A 22,365-nucleotide genomic window follows, 5' to 3' on the forward strand; every position below is an offset into this window, starting at 1 on the left:
TGCCATAGCAACGCAGTTAGCGGTGACGTCACCGCTAACCGCGGCTCCGAGAGCACCGTTGCTATGGTAACGCGTCTGTCAGCGTTACCGCTGTTACCGCTAGCAGCCAGCACTGATAACTCACGGAGTGAAGGCTGCATGCTGCTTCCCGATTGTAGTGATGATTGTAGTGAGGATGAGGTTCCCCAGCCCCAAGTGATGAGCTGGTGAATCTCATCCTTCCTCACTACAATCGTCACTACTACTACACTAGAAAGAAAGAAGACAGAAGAGCAGGATCGCGGAGGGCTGACAGGGGGTAATAAAGATGGAGTCTCTAATGTGTCTGTGTATTTATTTCTATTAAAGTATTTTTTCTCTGTGTGGTGTCTTTTTTTTAACCCTTTATTGGAGATTCTTAATGGCCGGGTCAAACGTGCCTGACATTAAGAATCTCTGGCTTAATACTGGCTGGTAAAACAAAGCCAGTATTAACTCATGATTACCCAACAAGCCACCCGGCTCCAGGGCTGTTGGAAGAGTTGGATACAGCGCCAGATGATGGCGCTTCTATGAGAGCGCCATTTTCTGGGATGGCTGCGGACTGAAATCCGCAGTAGAGGCGCCCACAAACCTCGGGCTAACCTGTGCTGCGGATTCCAATCCCCAGCTGCCTAGTTGTACCCGGCTGGACACAAAAATGGGGCGAAGCCCACGTCATTTGTTTTTTAATTATTTCATGAAATAAGTGAAATAATTAAAAAAAAACGGGCTTCCCTATATTTTTGGTTCCCAGCCGGGTACAAATAGGCAACTGGGGGTTGGAGGCAGCCCTGGCTGCCAGCTGTACCTGGCTAGCATACAAAAATATGGCGAAGCCCACGTCATTTTTTTGGTGGGCAAAAAAATTCTGCATACAGTCCTGGATAGAGTATGCTGAGCCTTGTAGTTCTGCAGCTGCTGTCTGCTCTTCTCCATACAGACAGACAGCAGCTGCAGAAATACAAGGCTCAGCATACTCCATCCAGGACTGTATGCAGAAGTTTTTTGCCCCCTGAAAAAATTATGTGGGCTTCGCCATATTTTTGTATGCTAGCCAGGTACAGCAGGCAGGTACGGCTGCCCCCAACCCCCAGTTGCCTATTTGTACCCGGCTGGGAACCAAAAATAAAGGGAAGCCCTTTTTTTATTATTTCATGAATTTCATGAAATAATTAGAAAACAAATGACGTAGGCTTCGCCCCATTTTTGTGTCCAACCAGGTACAACTAGGCAGCTGGGGATTGGAATCCGCACCACAGGTTGGCCTGAGCTTTCTGGGCCCCACTGCTGCGAATTGCAGTCTGCAGCCGCCTCAGAAAATGGCATTTTCATAGAAGCGCCATCTTCTGGCGCTGTATCCAACTCTTCCAGCACCTGCCTGCTATAACTGGCTAGCATACAAAAATATGGCGAAGCTCACGTCCTTTTTTTGTAGTTTTTTGGCAAAAAAAATAAAAAATGCTTCCCTGGATTTTCCATTGCCAGTGAAGGTAACACCAAGCAGTGGGGGTTAGCAGCCAGTAGCTGCTTGGATTACCCTTAGCTAGCAATACAAAAAATGCAGCGGGAGCCCATATATATTTTTTTTAATTATTTATTTAAATAACTAAAAATAAAATGGGCTTCCCTGTATTTTGATTGCTGGACATCACAGTGCTGTAAAAATAAATCTTTAAAAAAATGACGTAGCGCTCCGCGGTATTTTTGATTCTCAGCGCAGATAAAGCAGACAGCTATGGGTTGCCACCCCCATCTGCCTGCCGTTACCTTGGTTGGAAATCAAAATACAGGGAAGCCCATTAATTTTTTCTATTTAAAAAATAGTTAAAAAAAAAAAATGACGTTGGGTCCCCCCATTTTTGATAACCAGCTAGGGTAAAGCAGACGGCTGTAGCCTGAAAACCACAGCTGGCAGCTTTACCGTGGTTGGGGATCCAATGTGGAGGTCCCCTCAGGCTCTTTTTTATAATTATTTTATAAATATTAATAATTACACAATAAAATTAGGGTCCCCCCCAAATTGGATCACCAGCCAAGGTAAAGCGGACAGCTGTGGTCTGGTATTCTCAGGGTGGGAAGGTCCATAGTTATTGGGCCTTCACAGCCTAAAAATAGCAGGCCGCAGGCATTCCAGACATGGCGCATCCACTAGATGCGCCAATCCTGGCGCTTCACCCCAGCTCATCCCGTGCCCTGGTGCAGTGGCAAACGGGGTAATAAATCGGGTTGATACTAGCTGTAAAGTCACCTGAGATCAAGCCCAGCAGTTTGTGATGTCATTGCGTCTATTAGATACCCAACATCATAAACTGTCAGTACTAACAAAAACAAAAAATCGACAAAAGAAATTTATTTGAAAAAACAGTCCCCAAAACATTTCCTCTTTCACCAATTTATTGTAAGAAAAAAAATAAAGGGGTCCCACGACGACTCTGGACCGTCTAGAATATGGGGGGGAGACACTCAGGGAACGTATCCCCCATTTTCTAGGAGTGCGGACCCTTCATGTGAGGAGTGTGGGTGCAATGAATCTGCACTCACTCTCCCCGGGTCCACAGCAGCAGAGTCCATGTCGTAATGGTTGCTACCAAAGCTGCAATACCCTGCTCATGAGGTAAGGGCATGCCTAATCAGGAGAACTACTGTAGAGGAAGCTCTGCTCACTGGTATATAGGTGCTCAGAGGTAATAATAGATAAAATTAGTGAGTAACCTCGGCACTCTATATCTCCCAGACTAAGTCAGTAAGTCACAATGGATAGTAATGCAAAATTACTCTTTATTGGTCCGTATTAAGAAAAATTTTTTCCATAAGCATATATGTTTTTGTCCAAAACAAGTTACAAATGATGTTTCGGCCTGAGCCTTCGTCAGATTGGACTTATCTGCATGTAATCATGAAAAATGACAATAATCAGTATCACATAAGAGTGAGAGAACAATAACAAACTCGAACAATGTAGAGGTACAATTGGGATGCAGCAAAAAAATTGCAACACAGCAAGAAATGAAACACATGATACAAATGTCATAATACAGTACAAGGACAATATAGTAATGACAAATATGGGGTCAGAGTAGGCTTAGACAGCTCTGGTACGAAAGAGATGTCAATCATAAAGTAACATGTGCAGTAGGTGTAGAGCTACAGTATGCATGGCAGAGCTAATGGGTAGACCGACCATAGAAAAAGAACGGAGAAAAAGTGGAGAAAAAGTGGAGAAAAAATGGAGAAAAAGTGGAGAAAAAGTGGAGAAAAAGTGGAGAAAAAGTGGAGAAAAAGTGGAGAAAAAGTGGAGAAAAAAATGGAGAAAAAAATGGAGAAAAAGTGGAGAAAAAGTGGAGAAAAAATGGAGAAAAAGTGGAGAAAAAAAATGGAGAAAAAGTGGAGAAAAAGTGGAGAAAAAAATGGAGAAAAAGTGGAGAAAAAAAATGGAGAAAAAATGGAGAAAAAGTGGAGAAAAGGTGGAGAAAAAGTGGAGAAAAAGTGGAGAATAAGTGGAGAAAAAGTGGAGAAAAGGTGGAGAAAAAGTGGAGAAAAAGTGTAGGAAAAGTGGAGAATAAGTGGAGAAAAAGTGGAGAAAAAGTGGAGAAAAGGTGGAGAAAAAGTGGAGAAAAAGTGTAGAAAAAGTGGAGAAAAAAATGGAGAAAAAGTGGAGAAAAAGTGGAGAATAAGTGGAGAACAAGTGGAGAAAAAAATGGAGAAAAAGTGGAGAAAAAGTGGAGAAAAGGTGGAGAAAAAGTGGAGAAAAAGTGTAGAAAAAGTGGAGAATAAGTGGAGAAAAAGTGGAGAAAAAAATGGAGAAAAAGTGGAGAAAAAGTGGAGAAAAAAATGGAGAAAAAGTGGAGAAAAAGTGGAGAAAAAGTGGAGAAAAAAATGGAGAAAAAGTGGAGAAAAAGTGGGGAAAAAGTGGAGAAAAAGTGGAGAAAAAAATGGAGAAAAAGTGGAGAAAAAAATGGAGAAAAAGTGGAGAAAAAGTGGAGAATAAGTGGAGAACAAGTGGAGAAAAAAATGGAGAAAAAGGGGACAAAAAGTGGAGAAAAAGTGGAGAAAAAAATGGAGAAAAAGTGGAGAAAAAGTGGAGAAAAAGTGGAGAAAAAAATGTAGAAAAAGTGGAGAAAAAATGGAGAAAAAGTGGAGAAAAAATGGAGAAAAAGTGGAGCACCCTTTGGTGCCTTTCATGTGGCACTAAGGGGTGCTTAGCTTTGTATTTAGCCAAAAAAATGAAAAAAAAAAATGACGTAGGGTTCCCCCTAGTTTTGTAGCCAGCTAGGGTAAAGCAGACGGCTGCAGCCTGCAGACCACAGCTGGCAACCTCACCTTGGCTGGTAATCCAAAACTGAGGGCACCCCACGCTGTTATTTTAAATTAAATAAATAATTAAAAAAAAAACACGTAGGGGTCCCCCAAATTTGGATTACCAGCCAAGGTAAAGCAGACAGCTGGGGCCTGATATTCTCAGACTAGGGAGGTCCATGGTTATTGGACTCTCCCCAGCCTAAAAATAGCAGGCCGCAGCCGCCCCAGAAGTGGCGCATCGATTAGATGCGCCAATCCTGGTGCTTCGCCCCAGTTCATCCCGCGCCCTGGTGCGGTGGCAAACGGGGTAATATATGGGGTTAATACCAGATGTGTAATGTCACCTGGCATCAAGCCCTGGGGTTGGTGAGGTCAGGCGTCTATCAGATACCCGACATCACCAACCCAGTCAGTAATAAAAAAAAAATAGACGACAACCACATTTTTATTTGAAAAAACACTCCCCAAAACATTCCCTCTTTAACCAATTTATTAGAATGAAAAACAAATCCAGGTCTGGTGTAATCCAAGGGGTTGCCATGATGATCCACACTGTCCCAGTCAATGAAGAGCAGAATGTTCCCCATTGGCTGGGAGAGCAGTGCAGTGACCTGAGCTAACATCAATGGGTCAGCCCAGGTCACTGCAGGGCATGACAAGTGCTGCTGTCAGCGAGGTACATTACCTGCGCTGATCTCCTGCACTGCTGACAGCCCCTGTCACTGAGTTCAATGACCGGCGCCTTCACAGCCAAATATCGCGAGAGGCCCGTGACGTCACCGCTAGTCAGTCTCGGGTCGGAAGCGAGAGGTGATGTGACAAGCGGCGGCCATGGAGGACAGTGACAGCGCTGAGGTCGGGATGGCGGGACTTCATCACCGCAGGTAAGCCGAGCGGGACCATGTGTGTGTGTGTGTGTGTGTGTGTGTGTGTGTGTGTGTGTCTGTGTGTGTGTGTGTGTATGTATGTGTACATGCCGCGGGCAGGAGGGGGCGGAGCGAGCTGAGCGGGGAAGTGTGGGCTTCCTGCACGTAACTAAGATAAACATCGGGTTACTAACCAAAGTGCTTTGCTTGGATACCCGATGTTTATCTTGGTTACCAGCTTCTGTCAGGCTGCCAGCGATGGCTCCTGCACACTGTAGCTGTAAAAAGCCCTGCTTTTTGCTGCTAGAACCGTTCTCGAACGTATCTAGAACTATCGAGCTTTTGCAAAAAGCTCGAGTTCTAGTTCGATCTCGAACAGCCCCCAAAATCACTCGAGCTTAGAACTGGAGAACCGCGAACCACGAACCACGCTCAACTCTAAACATGACACCATTATAAAAAAATGAATCATGTTATATTTGTGCCCTATTACAGATTTTGCATTGGGGACAGGGTGAAGGAATTGGCTTACCCCACAAAAATTAAAGAATTATGTTTCTTTAGTGACATATTATGGTGTTAATGTGGTAGAAGAAGGCACCTTCAAATATGAGAGACATTGAGCAGCTTGCAAAAGAAGAGTGGTCCAAAATTCCAGTTAAAATGTAAGAAGCTTGTTGATGGTTATAGCAAGTGATTGAAGTTATTTATTCCAAAGGATGTGCAACCAAATATTAAGTTGAAGGTGCTAATCATTTTGTCTGGCCTAATTCTGGAGTTTTGTGTGAAATTATGTCAAATAACTTTCTAGGAGAAAACCTTGTTTTCTGGAACAATTTCAAGGGTGCCAACACTTTCAGCCAAGACTGTAACAACTTATGCTTGGTAAGAATCACAGCAGGTTATTATTTATCTGATGTAATAATTGAATAAATTAATACCATATCCATTATTTAAAGAGGACCATCGACCAGGATTTTCATATATAAACTAAAGCCAGTGCTATATTGGCGCTATCATGCTGATTCTAAACATACCTATAGTTGTGAGATCGGATGTATACATTCTGAAATATAGGCAAGTAAAGTTTGTAAAATGCACTGTTATTTGATGAGAGATACAACGGAATATCTAATAGGCGGGTCGGGATTTGCTAGTTATTCCCGCCCCTGTCTGCCTGACTGTCCTTCCTCCTCCTGTCCTTCCTCCCTCCTTCCTCCCCCTGTAATAACAGAGACAGGGGAAAGAAGGACAGAGAGCCAGACAGGGCGAGAATAACTAGCAAAACCCAACCCCCTATTAGATATTCTGCAGCACCAATCAATCAAGTACCAGTGTATTTCACAAACTTTACTTGCCTATATTTCAGAAAGTATACATCCGAACTCACAACTAAAAGTAAGTTTAGAATCAGCATCCTAGAGCCAGTATAGCACTGGTTTTAGTTTATATATGACATTCCTGGTGGTTGGTCATTTTTAAGGCCAATGGTGAGGACAAAACATGTGAAAGTAAATATAGTGATTCAAAGTATAAATGATTTTTTTTTATAAATTCTTCTTATTGTCATATTATTGTATTGCTTTTACTTTATGCAGGTTTACAGTTTGGTCTATATCAGATTTTTTTGGACTACGTTGGATTGGCATGTGATTCATAAAATGGTCAAAGAGGGAATGAAGTATTTTTTATTTTTTTAAATCTTTATTAAAAGATTAGTAATATATCTGACAGAAACTTTCCACTATCATCATTGAGACTTGGTATTTACCAGTGTTGTTTTAGTTGCCCATAGACTGTTTCCCTCCCTCCCTTACACTATTATTTAACTACCAACTTAGCACTGGTTGACACAGACAAAAAGGGCCCCTGTTCAGGAAAAATATATGGGTCCTTTGTAGTCTAATAGCTCATCATATTGCACCTGCTTTGGAAGTGTTAATGGGTCCCCTTACCTCTTGGGCCTTGTGCGGCCGTGCAGGTTGCACCATTGACATGTCCGTCCTTGCAACACAGGGGTACTGAGAAGATCTGCCTTACCCTTAAGGGGGCTTTACATGCTACGATATCGTTATTGTTTTATCGTCGGGTTCACGTCGTTAGTGACGCACATCCGGCGTCATTAACGGTATCGCAGCGTGTAACACTTACCAGCGACCTTAAACGTCCTCCAAAGTGGTGAAAATCGTTCACCATGGAGAGGTCGTCCTAAAACCAAAAATTGTTAATGGTTGTTTATAGATGTTGTTCATCGTTCCCGCGGCAGCACACATCGCTATGTGTGACACCACAGGAGCGAGGAACCTCACCTTACCTGCGTCCCGCCCGCAATGAGGAAGGAAGAAGGTGGGCGGGATGTTCGTCCCGCTCATCTCCGCCCCTCCGCTTTGATTGGACAGCTGCTTAGTAACGTTGCGGTGATGTCGCCGTGACGCCGAACGCACCTCCCCCTTGAGGGAGGGATTGTTCGGCAGTCACAGCGCCGCCGCCGACCAGGTAAGTGCATGTGACGCTGCCGCAGCGATAATGTTCGCTGCGGCAGTGATCACATGATATCGCATGCACGACGGGGGCGGGTGCTTTTGCGTACAATATCGCTAGCAATTGCTATATCATAGCGTGTAAAGCTCGCTTTACAACTGGACCATTGAATCTGACCAGCACTTCTGGGGTGTTTTTAGAATGTAAGGTACCAATATCCATGGACCTTCCCATCCTCATAGTATTAGTGCTGGTGTTTTTTTACTTTTGTTCCTTATGTAAAAAAAGAATATCTTGTTATTTCTTGTTTTCTAACTATTCATTTATGCAGAATTGAGCAGTCTGTATGCCACTGTAGTGGTGCCATTTTATTCTATGTCTTTTGAACAGGACCAGTTCCTTTTTGGCTTCTAGAGCCCCTGGTTTAGTTTTCAAACTAGCACAGGATAAAATGTTGATATGTAAAACAACCTAATTTATTTATCCATTTTTTATGGTTCTGTACTTTTTCATAACCAACCAATGCAAAACCAACTCCGAAAACTCATCCACTTAAGGCCCTGTCACACACAGAGATAAATCTGTGGCAGATCTGTGGTAGATCTGTGGTAGATCTGTGGTAGATCTGTGGCAGATCTGTGGCAGATCTGTGGTTGCAGTGAAATTGTGAACAATCAGTGCCAGGTTTGCGGCTGTGTACAAATGGAACAATATGCCCATGATTTCACTGCAATCACAGATCTGCCAAAGATTTATCTCTGTGTGTGACAGTGCCTTTAGAATGAGAAGATCCTTAGGTGTGCTTTACACATTTCGACATCTCTACCGATATATCGTCGGGGTCACGTCATTAGTGGCGTACATCCGGCGCCGGTAGCGACATCACAACGTGTAAATCCTAGGTGCGACGATGAACGAGTGCAAAAGCGTAAAAAATCCCTGATCTGTGTCACGTCATCCATTTCCATAATGTCGTTACTGCTGCAGATACGATGTTGTTTGTCGTTCCTGCAGCACCACATATCGCTGTGTGTGAAACCGCAGGAATGACAAACATCTCCTTGCCTGCGTCCACCGCCAATGCGGAAGGAAGGAGGTGGGCGGGATGTTATGTCCCGCTCATCTCCGCCCCTCCGCTTCTATTGGCAGGCCGCTTAGTGACGTCACGGTGACGTTGCTGTGATGCCGAATGCACCTCCCCCTTGAAGGAGATATTGTTTGGCAGCCACAGCGACGTCGCAGGCAGGTATGTGCGTGTGAAGCTGCCATAACGATAATGTTCGCTATGGCAGCAATCACCACATATTGCATGTGCGACTGGGGGTGGGTGCTATCGCGCTCGACATCGCTAGCAATTGCTAGCAATGTTGCAGCGTGTAAAGCCCGCCTTAGATGCTGGTTAAATCCTGGTAAAAAAATAATCTCTTGCAGCCATCTGAGGCACAAACTATCACATTGATGGTCTGTTTTGGGGGTTATCAGCTCCTTCTCAATCCCCCGGATGCATTTGGCAGTGAATTAATAGTGTGGGGTGTCAATTTTTGAGTCAACAGAAGAACATTGTCTGACACTACACCTCAGCGATAATGATTATTTAAAGGTGTCTATCAGATCCTTCCAATAATAATGCTATAATAAAATTTTACAAAAAGCAAAAACACTTTATTTAAAAAGACAAACTCTACACTACACTGCCCCCTTACCATTTTAATAACTAACTAGATCCCATGTTGTCCCAACATAGTCCATCAAATCCAATGTAGTTTAAATAGTGATGAGAAAAAGAAATCTCTGATATTTATTTTTACATGTTTTTCATAATGCACACTGTGCTGTTCTCTTTTATTTTGCAGACTTTTTTTCCTGTTTTATTTCTATATTACTGGATGGTGGGCCTCAAGAATAATGTTCCTTGGTGGGCCCTATGTTCTCCACTACGACAATGGTCAGATATGACAAATATAAGTTTATGGTAACACTTTGCTTGACCTAATTTGCAATATAGGGGAATCAAAATGGATTATAATTAGGGATGATCGAATACCTCAAATATTCGGCTTCGCGAATATTTTCCGACTAGGTCGCCACTATGCGAACATTCGATGCGCAATGTAAGTCTATCGGAAGCCCGAATAGTTCCGAATAGTTGTTATTTGGGTTTCTCATTGACTTACATTGCGCATCGAATATTCTCGAATAGTCGAATAGTGGCGACCTATTCGGAAAATATTCGCGAATCCGAATATTTTAGGTATTCGATCATCCCTGGTTATAATGCATGACATACATTTTTTTTTTTTTTAAATGGATCTTTAAATAGTATCCTAACTACCTTTACATACTGAAACAAGTCAGTATTTTTTCTGTTATGACAAATATAAATATGTCAATAGCAAAATCAAATTAAAATATATAAAGTGTACCAGAAATATATGAGAAATAAGCATAACAACAAAACATATATAAAAATATATCTGACAATAACTATTTAAGATACATAGATAAACATTAAGGAACCTTGGCAGGTGCACCACCAAGCTTCTGCAGATTGTTTGAGGTTATCATTTCTAATGCCGGCGTCACACGGTACGATATATCGGGCGATATGTCATCGGGCTCATGTCGTTAGTGACACACATCCGGCATCATCAGACATATCGTACCGTGTGACACCTCTGTTAACAAGCAAAAATACTCACCTTATCGTTGCTCGTTGACACGTAGCTCATTTTCAAAAAGTCGGTCCTCCTTCTGTGCTCCGGTTGTTCATTGTTCCCGAGGCAGCACACGTCGCTCCGTGTGACACCTTGGGAACCATGAATACAGCTTACCTGCGTCCCACCGGCAATGCAGAAGGAAGGAGGTGAGCTGGATGTTACGTCCCGCTCATCTCCGCTTCTATTGGCCGGCCGCAGTGTGATGTCGCTGTGACGCCGAACGTCCCTCCCCCTTCAGGAAGAGGATGTTCGCCGCCCACAGCGAGGTCATTTGGATGGTAAGTACGTGTGACGGGGGTAAACGAGTTTGTGCGACACGGGCAACAAATAGGCCGGCATAAGTCTCATATTTCTGGATCATTTAGAATTTAGATCAAAATGGAAATGTGGTTGTAAGTTCAAGTCCATTAATTTTTATTTCTACTATATTATTGCATACAACTTATATATTTCCGCAAGCACTTTTCTATAAAATGTTAAAGAAATGCACTCAGTCATTCATAACTTGTGCTCTCTTTAATGCAATACAGAGAGATTTCTTTGTTGACTCTTTTGTTTTCTGGAAAAATGCAAAAAGCAAAAATGTCAACAGCCCATTCACAATATTCCTTAACTAGATGGATTTCAACATAATAGGAAACTGGAATAAGTGCAAGTCAAGCTTAACAAAATAAAGAGATAAGTGGCATGCAATGGCTGCAAAGCCGTGGGCTAGAAGTTCTGAGAACACTCATTTCACAGGATCCTTCAATTTCTCCACCTCAAATTAATGGGAAAATGTAGATCTTTTGCCTTACCCTGTATGTGGTAGGTCATGGATGCTGTAAGATTACAAAGGAAACACTTCAATGTGTCACCGCTCCTGACAGCAGTATCCTGAACTGCTTGGCTTGTTCACTAGCTGGGAGCTATGAAAGATCCTTTATGCAGCTTGCCAACGTTTTAAGAGATTCATAAGAGAACAATCTTACATCACCCCAATACGAAAGAAACATGCCATGCATCACTAAGCAATTAAACCAGGCAACTTGTTCTCATTAAATATTTTAATTGGTTTTACAATTACTAAACATGAGAGCCAATATTTACAGCAACTTTGTACATATGTACAATGCATCAAACCCGAGTTCTGCTTTATGGAGCTGCAAGTAGTCGATGTACCACCGAATAATCCAAAGTTGGGCACTGTGTGTTAGAAAATTCTCATCTGAAAGCACATTCTAGCTTCTAAGAAATAATACTTTTCTACCAAACGTTTTTTTTTTCGTAGGACACGAATATGCAGCTGCATATCAAGGGTGCTAAAATATATGCAATCGTTGATTTAACTATTTTAAAATTGTGTTTACTGCTATACTTAATATTAGAAATGATCAAATTGATACATGGATATTTGACTTTTAGTATAATTGCATTACAGGTTCCCGCAAATTCGAAGAGTTTGTGATTTAATTCACTGGTCAAAAAGAAATGCATTTACACATTGCTAAACAGTCACCGATCAGGATAATTATGTCACAAGCCTACAGGCGGGCTAACCCACAAAGCCCTGCCCAGGGACATATATAGAAATCGGGGGCGCCATAGCAGAAGTTCTAATTGGGCCTTGCAAAGTAATTTTTCTCCTTTTGAAACCCATTTCCACTATGATGCATCCATAAAGTATTATGCCAGCCAAAGTGCACCCCACAGTTAATTTCTCCACAGTAGCCTCCACCTATACAGTAGGATGGCCGTACTGTAGACCCCCTCCAAATATGGTGAAGTAAACATAGTATGATCCCCAATTGTGACCCCCTCACAGTCCTCCATGCAGTATAATGATCTACATACAGTAAAATGAACCCCACACCTCTTTACACTGTATTATGCCCCCACTAACCCTGCAAACAGTTTAATTACCCAAACACAATATGATGGACCCCACACAAACCTTTAAACTTTATAATTACTTGCATACAGTATAATGACCCCCACATAGCCCTCCATATAGTATATTGGGTCCAACATAGCCATACATAGAGTATACTGCACCCTAAAGTCCTCCACATAGTAAATGCACTGAGTAGTCCTCCATATAGTATAATGCGCCCTGTAGTCCTCCATATAGTATAATGCACCCCTCATAGTCCTCCTTATAGTATAATGCATCACATAGTCCTTCATATAGTATAATCCACTCCCATAGTTATCCATATAGTAAAATGCACTCCATAGTCCTCCATATAGTATAATGCACCCCATACTGTTTCTTATAATATTATGGCCACCACAGTGTATTAACCCTATGCTGCTGATACAGTTGAAGTGCTATGACTGGCAAGGGAGCCAATGCTGCTGCTGGCACTGTGTCTCCCCGACTTAAGGGTCCTATAGAAGCCCCGTGGTGGTCTGCGATCCCATTACATGGTCTAGGCAGGATATCAGAGTCAGTGTAAAAATGAGGCCAATTATCACCTTTTTATGATTTTGCAGCATAAGAATGGGAGGTCAGAGCGCATTGCACATTCTACATAAGGAGAGCAAAAATGACAGGGCAAAATTAGCCTGTCCTCTGTGAGACAGTGACAGGTGTCATATATGAAGGTCGCTATGTTTCCCCCAGAATGTGCTTGGAGGCCTTGTGAGACCTGCTGGAGTGTGTTGTAGTCACAGTCACCGCTGTGAGTGCAACACAAAATAAGAGTGTGAACTTGGTCAAGATATTTCACCAAGTATTTTGTTTAATTAAACCAGTTATGGCTTTTATTTTTGGAGAGTTCTGTAGGTTTGGCAGTGGGATGGAACTCTCCCTCCAGTCCGGGTCTTGCAACAGGCTCATGTCCAGGAAAGTGCTTTTAATCATGCAGTACACAGCAAGGTGTGTCTCACTTGGGATCCAGGCTGCTGGAGCAGCATGTGCTGTGTGAAGCAACACAGGCCAGTATTGAGAACCCTGGACATTTTAACCTCTTAATGACCATGGGCGGTAATATTACGTCCTAGCGGTCCCAGTGTTAACTGATTTGTACAGCTGACATGTGTGCCTGCCAGGCACGAATGGAATTGTGTTTTGCCCGTGCCTTTTAACCCCTTAAATGGAGCTGTTAATACGTGACATCACTAATATAATTGCGATCGCGCTAAAACTTTAATTACAGCCCGACACTTAAAGTCACGTGATGCGATCACGTGGATCTAATGGTTGTCATGGTAGCACAGGGTCATGTGATGACTCCTGTAGCTCACATAACTAGGGCCCTGTAAGAAATTGCTTATCTGATCGTGAGAAAGGAACCAGCGATCAGGAAGCTGATCCTTATAGCCCCCTAGAGGGACTATTAACAAAAAAAAAAAGTTAAAAACAAAGTTTTGAAAAATTAAAAAAATAAAAAAAAATAAAATTTCAAATCCCCCCTTTTCGCCCCATTGAAAATTAAAGGGTTAAAAAATGAAAAAATATACATACAAAATTTGGTATTGCTGCATTCAGAAATGCCCAATCTATCAATATATAAAATCAATTACCGTAAACTGATCGGTAAATGGCATAGTGGCAAAAAAATTCCAAACACCAAAATTACATTTTTTGGTCGCCGAAAATTTTGCACAAAATGCAATAACCGTCGATCAAAACGTAGCATCTGTGTAAAAGTGGTACCATTAAAAATGTCACCTCGAGATGCAAAAAATAAGCTGTCACTGAGCCATATATTCTGAAAAATGAGAACGCTACGGGACACGGAAAATGGCGCAAACATACGCCACTTTTTTTGGACAAACTTCTGATTTTTTTAACTTCTTAGATAAAAGTAAACCTATTCATGTTTGGTAGCTACAAACTCGCACTGACCTCAGGCATCACAGCCACACATCAGTTTTACCATATAGTAAACACTGTATAAAATATCTCAAAAACAATAGTGCAATCGCACTTTTTTTTTTAGAAATTTTTCATCATTTGGATTTTTTTGCCGTTTTCCAGTACACTATATGGTAAAACTCATGGCTTCCTTTAACCCCTTCCCGACCATGGACGGATCTTTCCGTCATGGATCGGGTCCCGGTAAGCCCCGCCCCCTGCCGTGGGCAGGCGGCGTGGATCGGCACACATATCATCTGTTTTCAACAGCTGACATGTGTGCCTACATGTTACGAGTGGAATCGCATTCCACCCGGAACATTAACCCCTTAGATCTCGCTGCCAAAGTCTGGCAGCGAGATCTATATGCGCGCGGCCATGTTTTTTACTTACCGCCGCCCCCTCCGGACGTCACGTGAGTGATCACGTGACGTTCGGTGGTTGCCATCGTAGCACAGGGTCATGTGATGACGCCTGCTGCTACGAAGTTTCACTTTCGTTTTTCCTCGGCACAGAGCAGAGGAAAAAAGAAAGTGACTATTTCTGCTGTTTACAGCGGTATAGCTGTGATCAGCAGATAGCGATCAGCAATCGGATTGCTGATCGCTATAGCCCCCTAGGTGGACTAGTAAAATAAAATAAAAAAAGTATAAAAAAGTTTTAAAAAATTAAAAAAAAAAAAAAACCTAAAAGTTCAAATCACCCCCCTTTCCTCCCATTGAAAATTAAAGGGTTAAAAAATAAATAAATATACACATATTTGGTATCGCCGCGTTCAGAAATGCCCAATCTATCAAAATATAAAATCAATTAATCTGATTGGTAAACGGCGTAGTGGCAAAAAAATTCCAAATGCCAAAATTACATTTTTTGGTCGCTGCAAGTTTTACGCAAAATGCAATAACAGGCGATCAAAACGTAGCATCTGCACAAAAATGCTACCATTAGAAACATCAGCTCCAGATGCAAAAAATAAGCCATTACTGAGCCATAGATCCCAAAAAATGAGAACTCTACGGGTTTCGGAAAATGGCGCAAAACGTACGCCACTTTTATTTAATAAGCTTGTGAATTTTTTTAACCCCTTAGATACAAGTAAATCTATACATGTTTGGTGTCTACAAACTCGCACCGACCTCAGGCATCATACCCATACATCAGTTTTACCATATAGTGAACACCGTGAATAAAACATCCCAAAAACTATTGTGCCTTCACACTTTTTTTACAATTTTTCCACACTTGGAATTTTTTTTCTGCTTTCCAGTACACCATATGGTAAAACTTATGGTTTCATTTAAAAGTACCACTTGTCCCACAAAAAACAAGCCCTCATATGGCAAGATTGATGGAAAAATAAAAAAGTTACGGCTCTCGGAAGAAGGGAAGCAAAAAACAAAAACGCAAAAACGGAAAGTGCCCCGGGGCTGAAGGGGTTAAAAGTACAGCTCGTTCTGCAAAAAACAAGCCCTCACATGACCATATTGACTGAAAAATAAAAAAGTTACGTATGTCGGAAGAATGGCGAAAAAAAATAAAAAGTGCAAAATCGCCTGGTTGTGAAGGGTTTAAGCAGACCTCTGCACTAGAGATGAGCGAACCGGTCGCGGTTCGGCTCGAGGTTGGTTCGCCGAACGGACCTCCCGTTCGAGTTCGGTTCGTCGAACGTTCGACGAACCGAACTCGAACTGCATAGGAAACAATGGCAGGCAATCACAAACACAGAAAAACACCTAGAAAACACCCTCAAAGGTGTCCAAAAGGTCACAAACAACTCACAACACATGGGAAAGTGACAAGGACATATACTCATGCGAAAACAAAAGAGCTGGACAAGGAAAAAGAGGAGGACACACAGATATATGAGTATATGCAAGGAAACATGCCATTATTGTGCAACTTGAGCCCTGCTCATTCTTGGCTTCCAATCTTGATAAATTGCCTGAGCTCGCCACGTACGTCTTGGGGATCTTGTCGTGTCCTGCAGCCAGCGTTCTCTCGGAACCTGTCTTCAGTGCTGCTGTGGGTCTGCTGGCAGATAAGCACACGTGTCTGTCCACTGACAATGTGGACATGGCTCTCAGAGGACTTTTCTTCCCCGGGGTCAGCCAGGGGACGGGAAAGGCACGCGTATTTTTGAGAGTGCTTCATGCAAAGCATCTTTTTCTTTTTCAAAAGGGGGCTCAACCGATGCCAGTCAAGTGGGGTGTGTGTGGCCCAGTGAGTGGCAACGAGGGAGACTGTGGTTGGAGTCCCCTCGCTGTGTTTCTAAAAGAACCAAGATGAACAAGTCATGGCTCTCAGAGGACTTTTCTTCCCCGGGGTCAGCCAGGGGACGGGAAAGGCACGCGTATTTTTGAGAGTGCTTCATGCAAAGCATCTTTTTCTTTTTCAAAAGGGGGCTCAACCGATGCCAGTCAAGTGGGGTGTGTGTGGCCCAGTGAGTGGCAACGAGGGAGACTGTGGTTGGAGTCCCCTCGCTGTGTTTCTAAAAGAACCAAGATGAACAAGTCATGGCTCTCAGAGGACTTTTCTTCCCCGGGGTCAGCCAGGGGACGGGAAAGGCACGCGTATTTTTGAGAGTGCTTCATGCAAAGCATCTTTTTCTTTTTCAAAAGGGGGCTCAACCGATGCCAGTCAAGTGGGGTGTGTGTGGCCCAGTGAGTGGCAACGAGGGAGACTGTGGTTGGAGTCCCCTCGCTGTGTTTCTAAAAGAACCAAGATGAACAAGTCATGGCTCTCAGAGGACTTTTCTTCCCCGGGGTCAGCCAGGGGACGGGAAAGGCACGCGTATTTTTGAGAGTGCTTCATGCAAAGCATCTTTTTCTTTTTCAAAAGGGGGCTCAACCGATGCCAGTCAAGTGGGGTGTGTGTGGCCCAGTGAGTGGCAACGAGGGAGACTGTGGTTGGAGTCCCCTCGCTGTGTTTCTAAAAGAACCAAGATGAACAAGTCATGGCTCTCAGAGGACTTTTCTTCCCCGGGGTCAGCCAGGGGACGGGAAAGGCACGCGTATTTTTGAGAGTGCTTCATGCAAAGCATCTTTTTCTTTTTCAAAAGGGGGCTCAACCGATGCCAGTCAAGTGGGGTGTGTGTGGCCCAGTGAGTGGCAACGAGGGAGACTGTGGTTGGAGTCCCCTCGCTGTGTTTCTAAAAGAACCAAGATGAACAAGTCATGGCTCTCAGAGGACTTTTCTTCCCCGGGGTCAGCCAGGGGACGGGAAAGGCACGCGTATTTTTGAGAGTGCTTCATGCAAAGCATCTTTTTCTTTTTCAAAAGGGGGCTCAACCGATGCCAGTCAAGTGGGGTGTGTGTGGCCCAGTGAGTGGCAACGAGGGAGACTGTGGTTGGAGTCCCCTCGCTGTGTTTCTAAAAGAACCAAGATGAACAAGTCATGGCTCTCAGAGGACTTTTCTTCCCCGGGGTCAGCCAGGGGACGGGAAAGGCACGCGTATTTTTGAGAGTGCTTCATGCAAAGCATCTTTTTCTTTTTCAAAAGGGGGCTCAACCGATGCCAGTCAAGTGGGGTGTGTGTGGCCCAGTGAGTGGCAACGAGGGAGACTGTGGTTGGAGTCCCCTCGCTGTGTTTCTAAAAGAACCAAGATGAACAAGTCATGGCTCTCAGAGGACTTTTCTTCCCCGGGGTCAGCCAGGGGACGGGAAAGGCACGCGTATTTTTGAGAGTGCTTCATGCAAAGCATCTTTTTCTTTTTCAAAAGGGGGCTCAACCGATGCCAGTCAAGTGGGGTGTGTGTGGCCCAGTGAGTGGCAACGAGGGAGACTGTGGTTGGAGTCCCCTCGCTGTGTTATACATGCTTTTAGAAGGGCATGACATGGCTTGGAGGTTGACTTTCATAAAATGCAAACTGTTGGCTACCAAAATGCTGCCTTTCCAACAACTGTGGTTATAGGCAATGAGGAACATACTGATGAAGATGAGACGCAGATACCCGATTGGGATGACAACTTAAATATTCGGTCAGGGCAAGAAGAAACTCGGTCTGAGGGGGAGGGGAGTGCAAACACAACAATTGATGATGAAGTTCTAGATCCCACCTACTGTCAACCCACAGTCAGACACTCGAGGAGGTCAATAGAGGCGGTGGAGGAGGATGCAACCGACGTCGAAGTAACCTGGCGCCTTCCTGGACACAGTCGGAGCACTGGTAGCACGTCTACAACTGCATCCTCAGCCACCACTCTGCCTCTGAGCATTATTCGGGGTGGATCAACAGGTCGCATGGCCTCTAAGCCTTGCCTAGCCTGGTCCTTTTTTGACATAAAAAAAGATCGGCCAAATTATGTGATCTGTAACATTTGCCATGGTTATCTTAGTAGAGGTCAAAACCTCAGCAGTTTGACAACTTCTTCCATGAATCGTCACATGAATAAATATCATATGGCCTGGTGGGAAGCTCACCGTGCTGCAATGCGGCCTAGTGGAGCCAACCATCCACCGCCTGCCCCTTCCAGGGCATCCGCGCGCTCGTCATCTTCTAGGACTGTGGGGACAGCTGTCACACCTGTTTTTCCACCCACAACTTCCACCACTGTAACCGCAACAGGCAGTTTGCTTGGTAGGTCGTCAGTTGGTTTGGAAGGGGAAACAAGTGAGTGTGTACAGCTCTCTCAGACATCGATAGCACCAACTTTGGATGAAGGCAACATCATGTCTCCGCCTGCACTTTCCTCCCAAAGCTGCATTTTTCCAGGGACACCCTACTCAACACCGTCTACACACAGCAGCCAGATCTCTGTCCCTCAGATGTGGTCAAATAAAAGGCCACTTCCTTCGACCCATGACAAAGCGAAGAGGTTGACTCTATCCCTCTGTAAGCTGTTGGCTACAGAAATGCTGCCTTTCCGCCTAGTGGACACACAGGATTTTAGAGACCTTATATCTGTCGCTGTGCCCCAGTACCAGATGCCTAGTCGCCACTACTTCTCTAAGAAAGGTGTGCCCGCGCTACACCAGCATGTCGCACACAATATCACCGCTTCCTTGAGAAACTCTGTGTGTGAACGGGTGAATTTCAGCACCGATACTTGGACCAGTAAGCATGGACAGGGACGTTACATGTCGCTGACTGGGCACTGGGTAACTATGGTGATAGATGGTGAAGGGTCTGCTGCACAAGTCTTGCCGTCCCCACGACTTGTGTGTCAATCCTCTGTCTGTCCAAGTTCCGCCACTGCTTCTGCATCCTCCACCTCATCTGGGTCCTCCACCTCCGCCCCAAGCCTGCCTGGTCAGGCCACCAGCGTTCTCACTGCGCAGAAGGAATCACGCACCCCTCATTACTATGCTGGCAGCAGAGCGCAACGGCATCAGGCGGTCTTTAGCTTGACATGTCTTGGGAATAAGAGTCACACAGCTGAGGAGTTGTGGTCAGCTCTGCGGTCCGTGTTTAATAAATGGTTGTCTCCACTCAACCTGCAGCCTGGTAAGGCCGTGTGCGACAATGCTGCAAACCTGGGTGCGGCCCTTCGCCTGGGCAAGGTGACACACGTGCCTTGTATGGCTCACGTGTTGAACCTTGTTGTCCAGCAATTTTTAACACACTATCCCGGCCTAGATGGCCTTCTGACCAGGGCACGGAAACTGTCTGCAGTGCTCACTTCCGCCGTTCAAGCGCCGCAGCTGAGCGACTTGCATCGCTCCAGAAGTCTTTCGGCCTGCCGGTTCATCGCCTGAAATGCGATGTGGCAACACGCTGGAATTCAACTCTCCACATGTTACAGCGACTGTGGCAGCACCGCAGAGCCCTGGTGCAATACGTCATGACGTATAGCCTGGGCCAACGAGATGCAGAGGTGGGGCAGATCACCCTGATGGAGTGATCTCAGATCACGGACCTATGCACCCTTCTGCACAGTTTCGACATGGCGACGAATATGTTTAGCGCTGACAATGCCATTATCAGCATGACGATTACAGTCATTTACATGCTGGAGCACACGCTAAACACTATTCGGAGTCAGGGGGTGGGACAACAGGAAGGGGAGGAACTACAGGAGGATTCATATGCGCAAGACACAACAACGTCACCAAGGTCCAGACGTTCATCATCACCAACGCGGCAGGCATGGGACCATGGGGGACAGGGATCAACAAGGGCGCATGGTAGCAGGCGAGATGTTGAGGAAGGTGCAGGAGGACATGAAGATATGGAGGACGAACTGTCCATGGACATGGAAGACTCAGCTGATGAGGGGGACCTTGGTCAAATTTAAGTTGAAAGAGGTTGGGGGGAGATGACAGAGGAAGATAGAACGGTTAGCACCTCTATGCCACAAACACAGCGTGGACTTGGTCCGCATGGCTGCGCAAGACACATGAGTGCCTTCTTGTTGCACTACCTCCAACATGACCCTCGTATTGTCAAAATTAGAAGTGATGATGACTACTGGCTTGCCACACTATTAGATCCCCGGGACAAGTCCAAATTTTGTGACATAATTCCACCCATAGAAAGGGACGCACGTATGCAGGAGTATCAGCAGAAGCTGTTACTCGATCTTAGCTCGGCTTTTCCACCAAACAACCGTGCAGGTGAAGGGAGTGATTCTCCCAGTTGTAACTTGACAAACATGGGACGGCCTCGTCATCTTCAACAGTCTACCCGTACCAGTAGGACCGTATCTGGTGCTGGTAACAGCAATTTTATGGAATCTTTTCATAATTTTTTTAGACCCTCCTTTGCAAGGCCACCAGAGACATCAAGTGTGTCACATAGTCAACGGATGGAGAGGATGATACAGGAGTATCTCCAAATGAACATCGATGCAATGACTTTGCAAATGGAGCCTTGCTCCTTTTGTGCTTCAAATCTAGAAAAATGTCAAGAGCTCTCAAGTTACGCCTTGAAGATTTTGTCGTGTCCAGCTGCCAGCGTTGTCTCTGAACGTGTCTTCAGTGCTGCTGGGTGTGTGCTGACAGATAAGCGCACGCGTCTGTCCAGTGACAATGTGGACAGACTGACGTTCATCAAAATGAACAAGTCATGGATCCAGAAGGAATTTACTACCCCTGTGTCATCCTGGGGAGAGTAAATGCTTGTGGATTTGGAATGTGCTTGATGCAAATCAAAACATCCTGTTTGCAACTAGGGCACAAGTCCTGCCACTGATGGGGTGTCTGTGTGCCCAATTTGGGGAAAAAAGGTAGACTCCGCTTGGAGTAACCCTTGCTTGCTGTGTTTTTTAAAAATGATACAAGATGAACAGATCTGAAGGCAAGATGAAGGCAACATCATGTCTCCGCCTGCACTTTTCTCACAAACCTGCATTTTTCCAGGGACACCCTACTCAACACCGTCTACAGACAGCAGCCAGATCTCTGTCCCTCAGATGTGGTCAAATAAAAGGCCACTTACTGCGACCCATGACAAAGCTAAGTGGTTGACTCTATCCCTCTGTAAGCTGTTGGCTACCGAAATGCTGCCTTTACGCGTAGTGGACACACAGGATTTTACAGACCTTATGTCTGTCGCTGTGCCCCAGTACCAGATGCCCAATCACCACTGCTTCTCCAAGAAAAGCATGCCCGCGCTACACCAGCATGTCGCACACAACATCACCACTTCCTTGAGAAAATCTGTGTGCGACAGGGTGCATTTCAACACAGATACTTGGACCAGTAAGCATAGACAGGGTCATTACATGTCACTGACTGGGCACTGGAAAACTATGGTGAGAGATGGAGAAGGGTCTGCTGTACAAGTCTTGCCGTCCCCACGAGTTGTTTCAATCCTTGTTCTGTATGTAGAAGTTAATACACTGCTTCTGCCTCTTCAACCTCGTGTGGGTCCTCTACCTTGGCGCAAACCCTGTGTGGTCAGGCCACCCTTCCTTGCAACTGCGCACAAGGACTACCACACACCTCCTTACTATGCTGGCAGCAGAGCTCAATGCCATCAGGCGGTCAAAGTTTTACTTTGAAATGTATGGGAAATGTGAGTCACACCGCTATTACAGAGAATAGTAGTCAGGCAGGGTCAAAACATTAATTGAGGAACAGGAACAGAATGGGACGACCAGGAAAGAATCAGAAAACAAGCAGAGGTGAAATGCGTATCGGCCAACAAGGTACATAAACAGCAAGCAGGAAAAGTAGTCAGGTAACAAGCACACAAAATCAT

Source organism: Anomaloglossus baeobatrachus, chromosome 4, assembly GCF_048569485.1.
Source record: "Anomaloglossus baeobatrachus isolate aAnoBae1 chromosome 4, aAnoBae1.hap1, whole genome shotgun sequence".
NCBI classification, from domain to species: Eukaryota; Metazoa; Chordata; class Amphibia; order Anura; family Aromobatidae; genus Anomaloglossus; species Anomaloglossus baeobatrachus.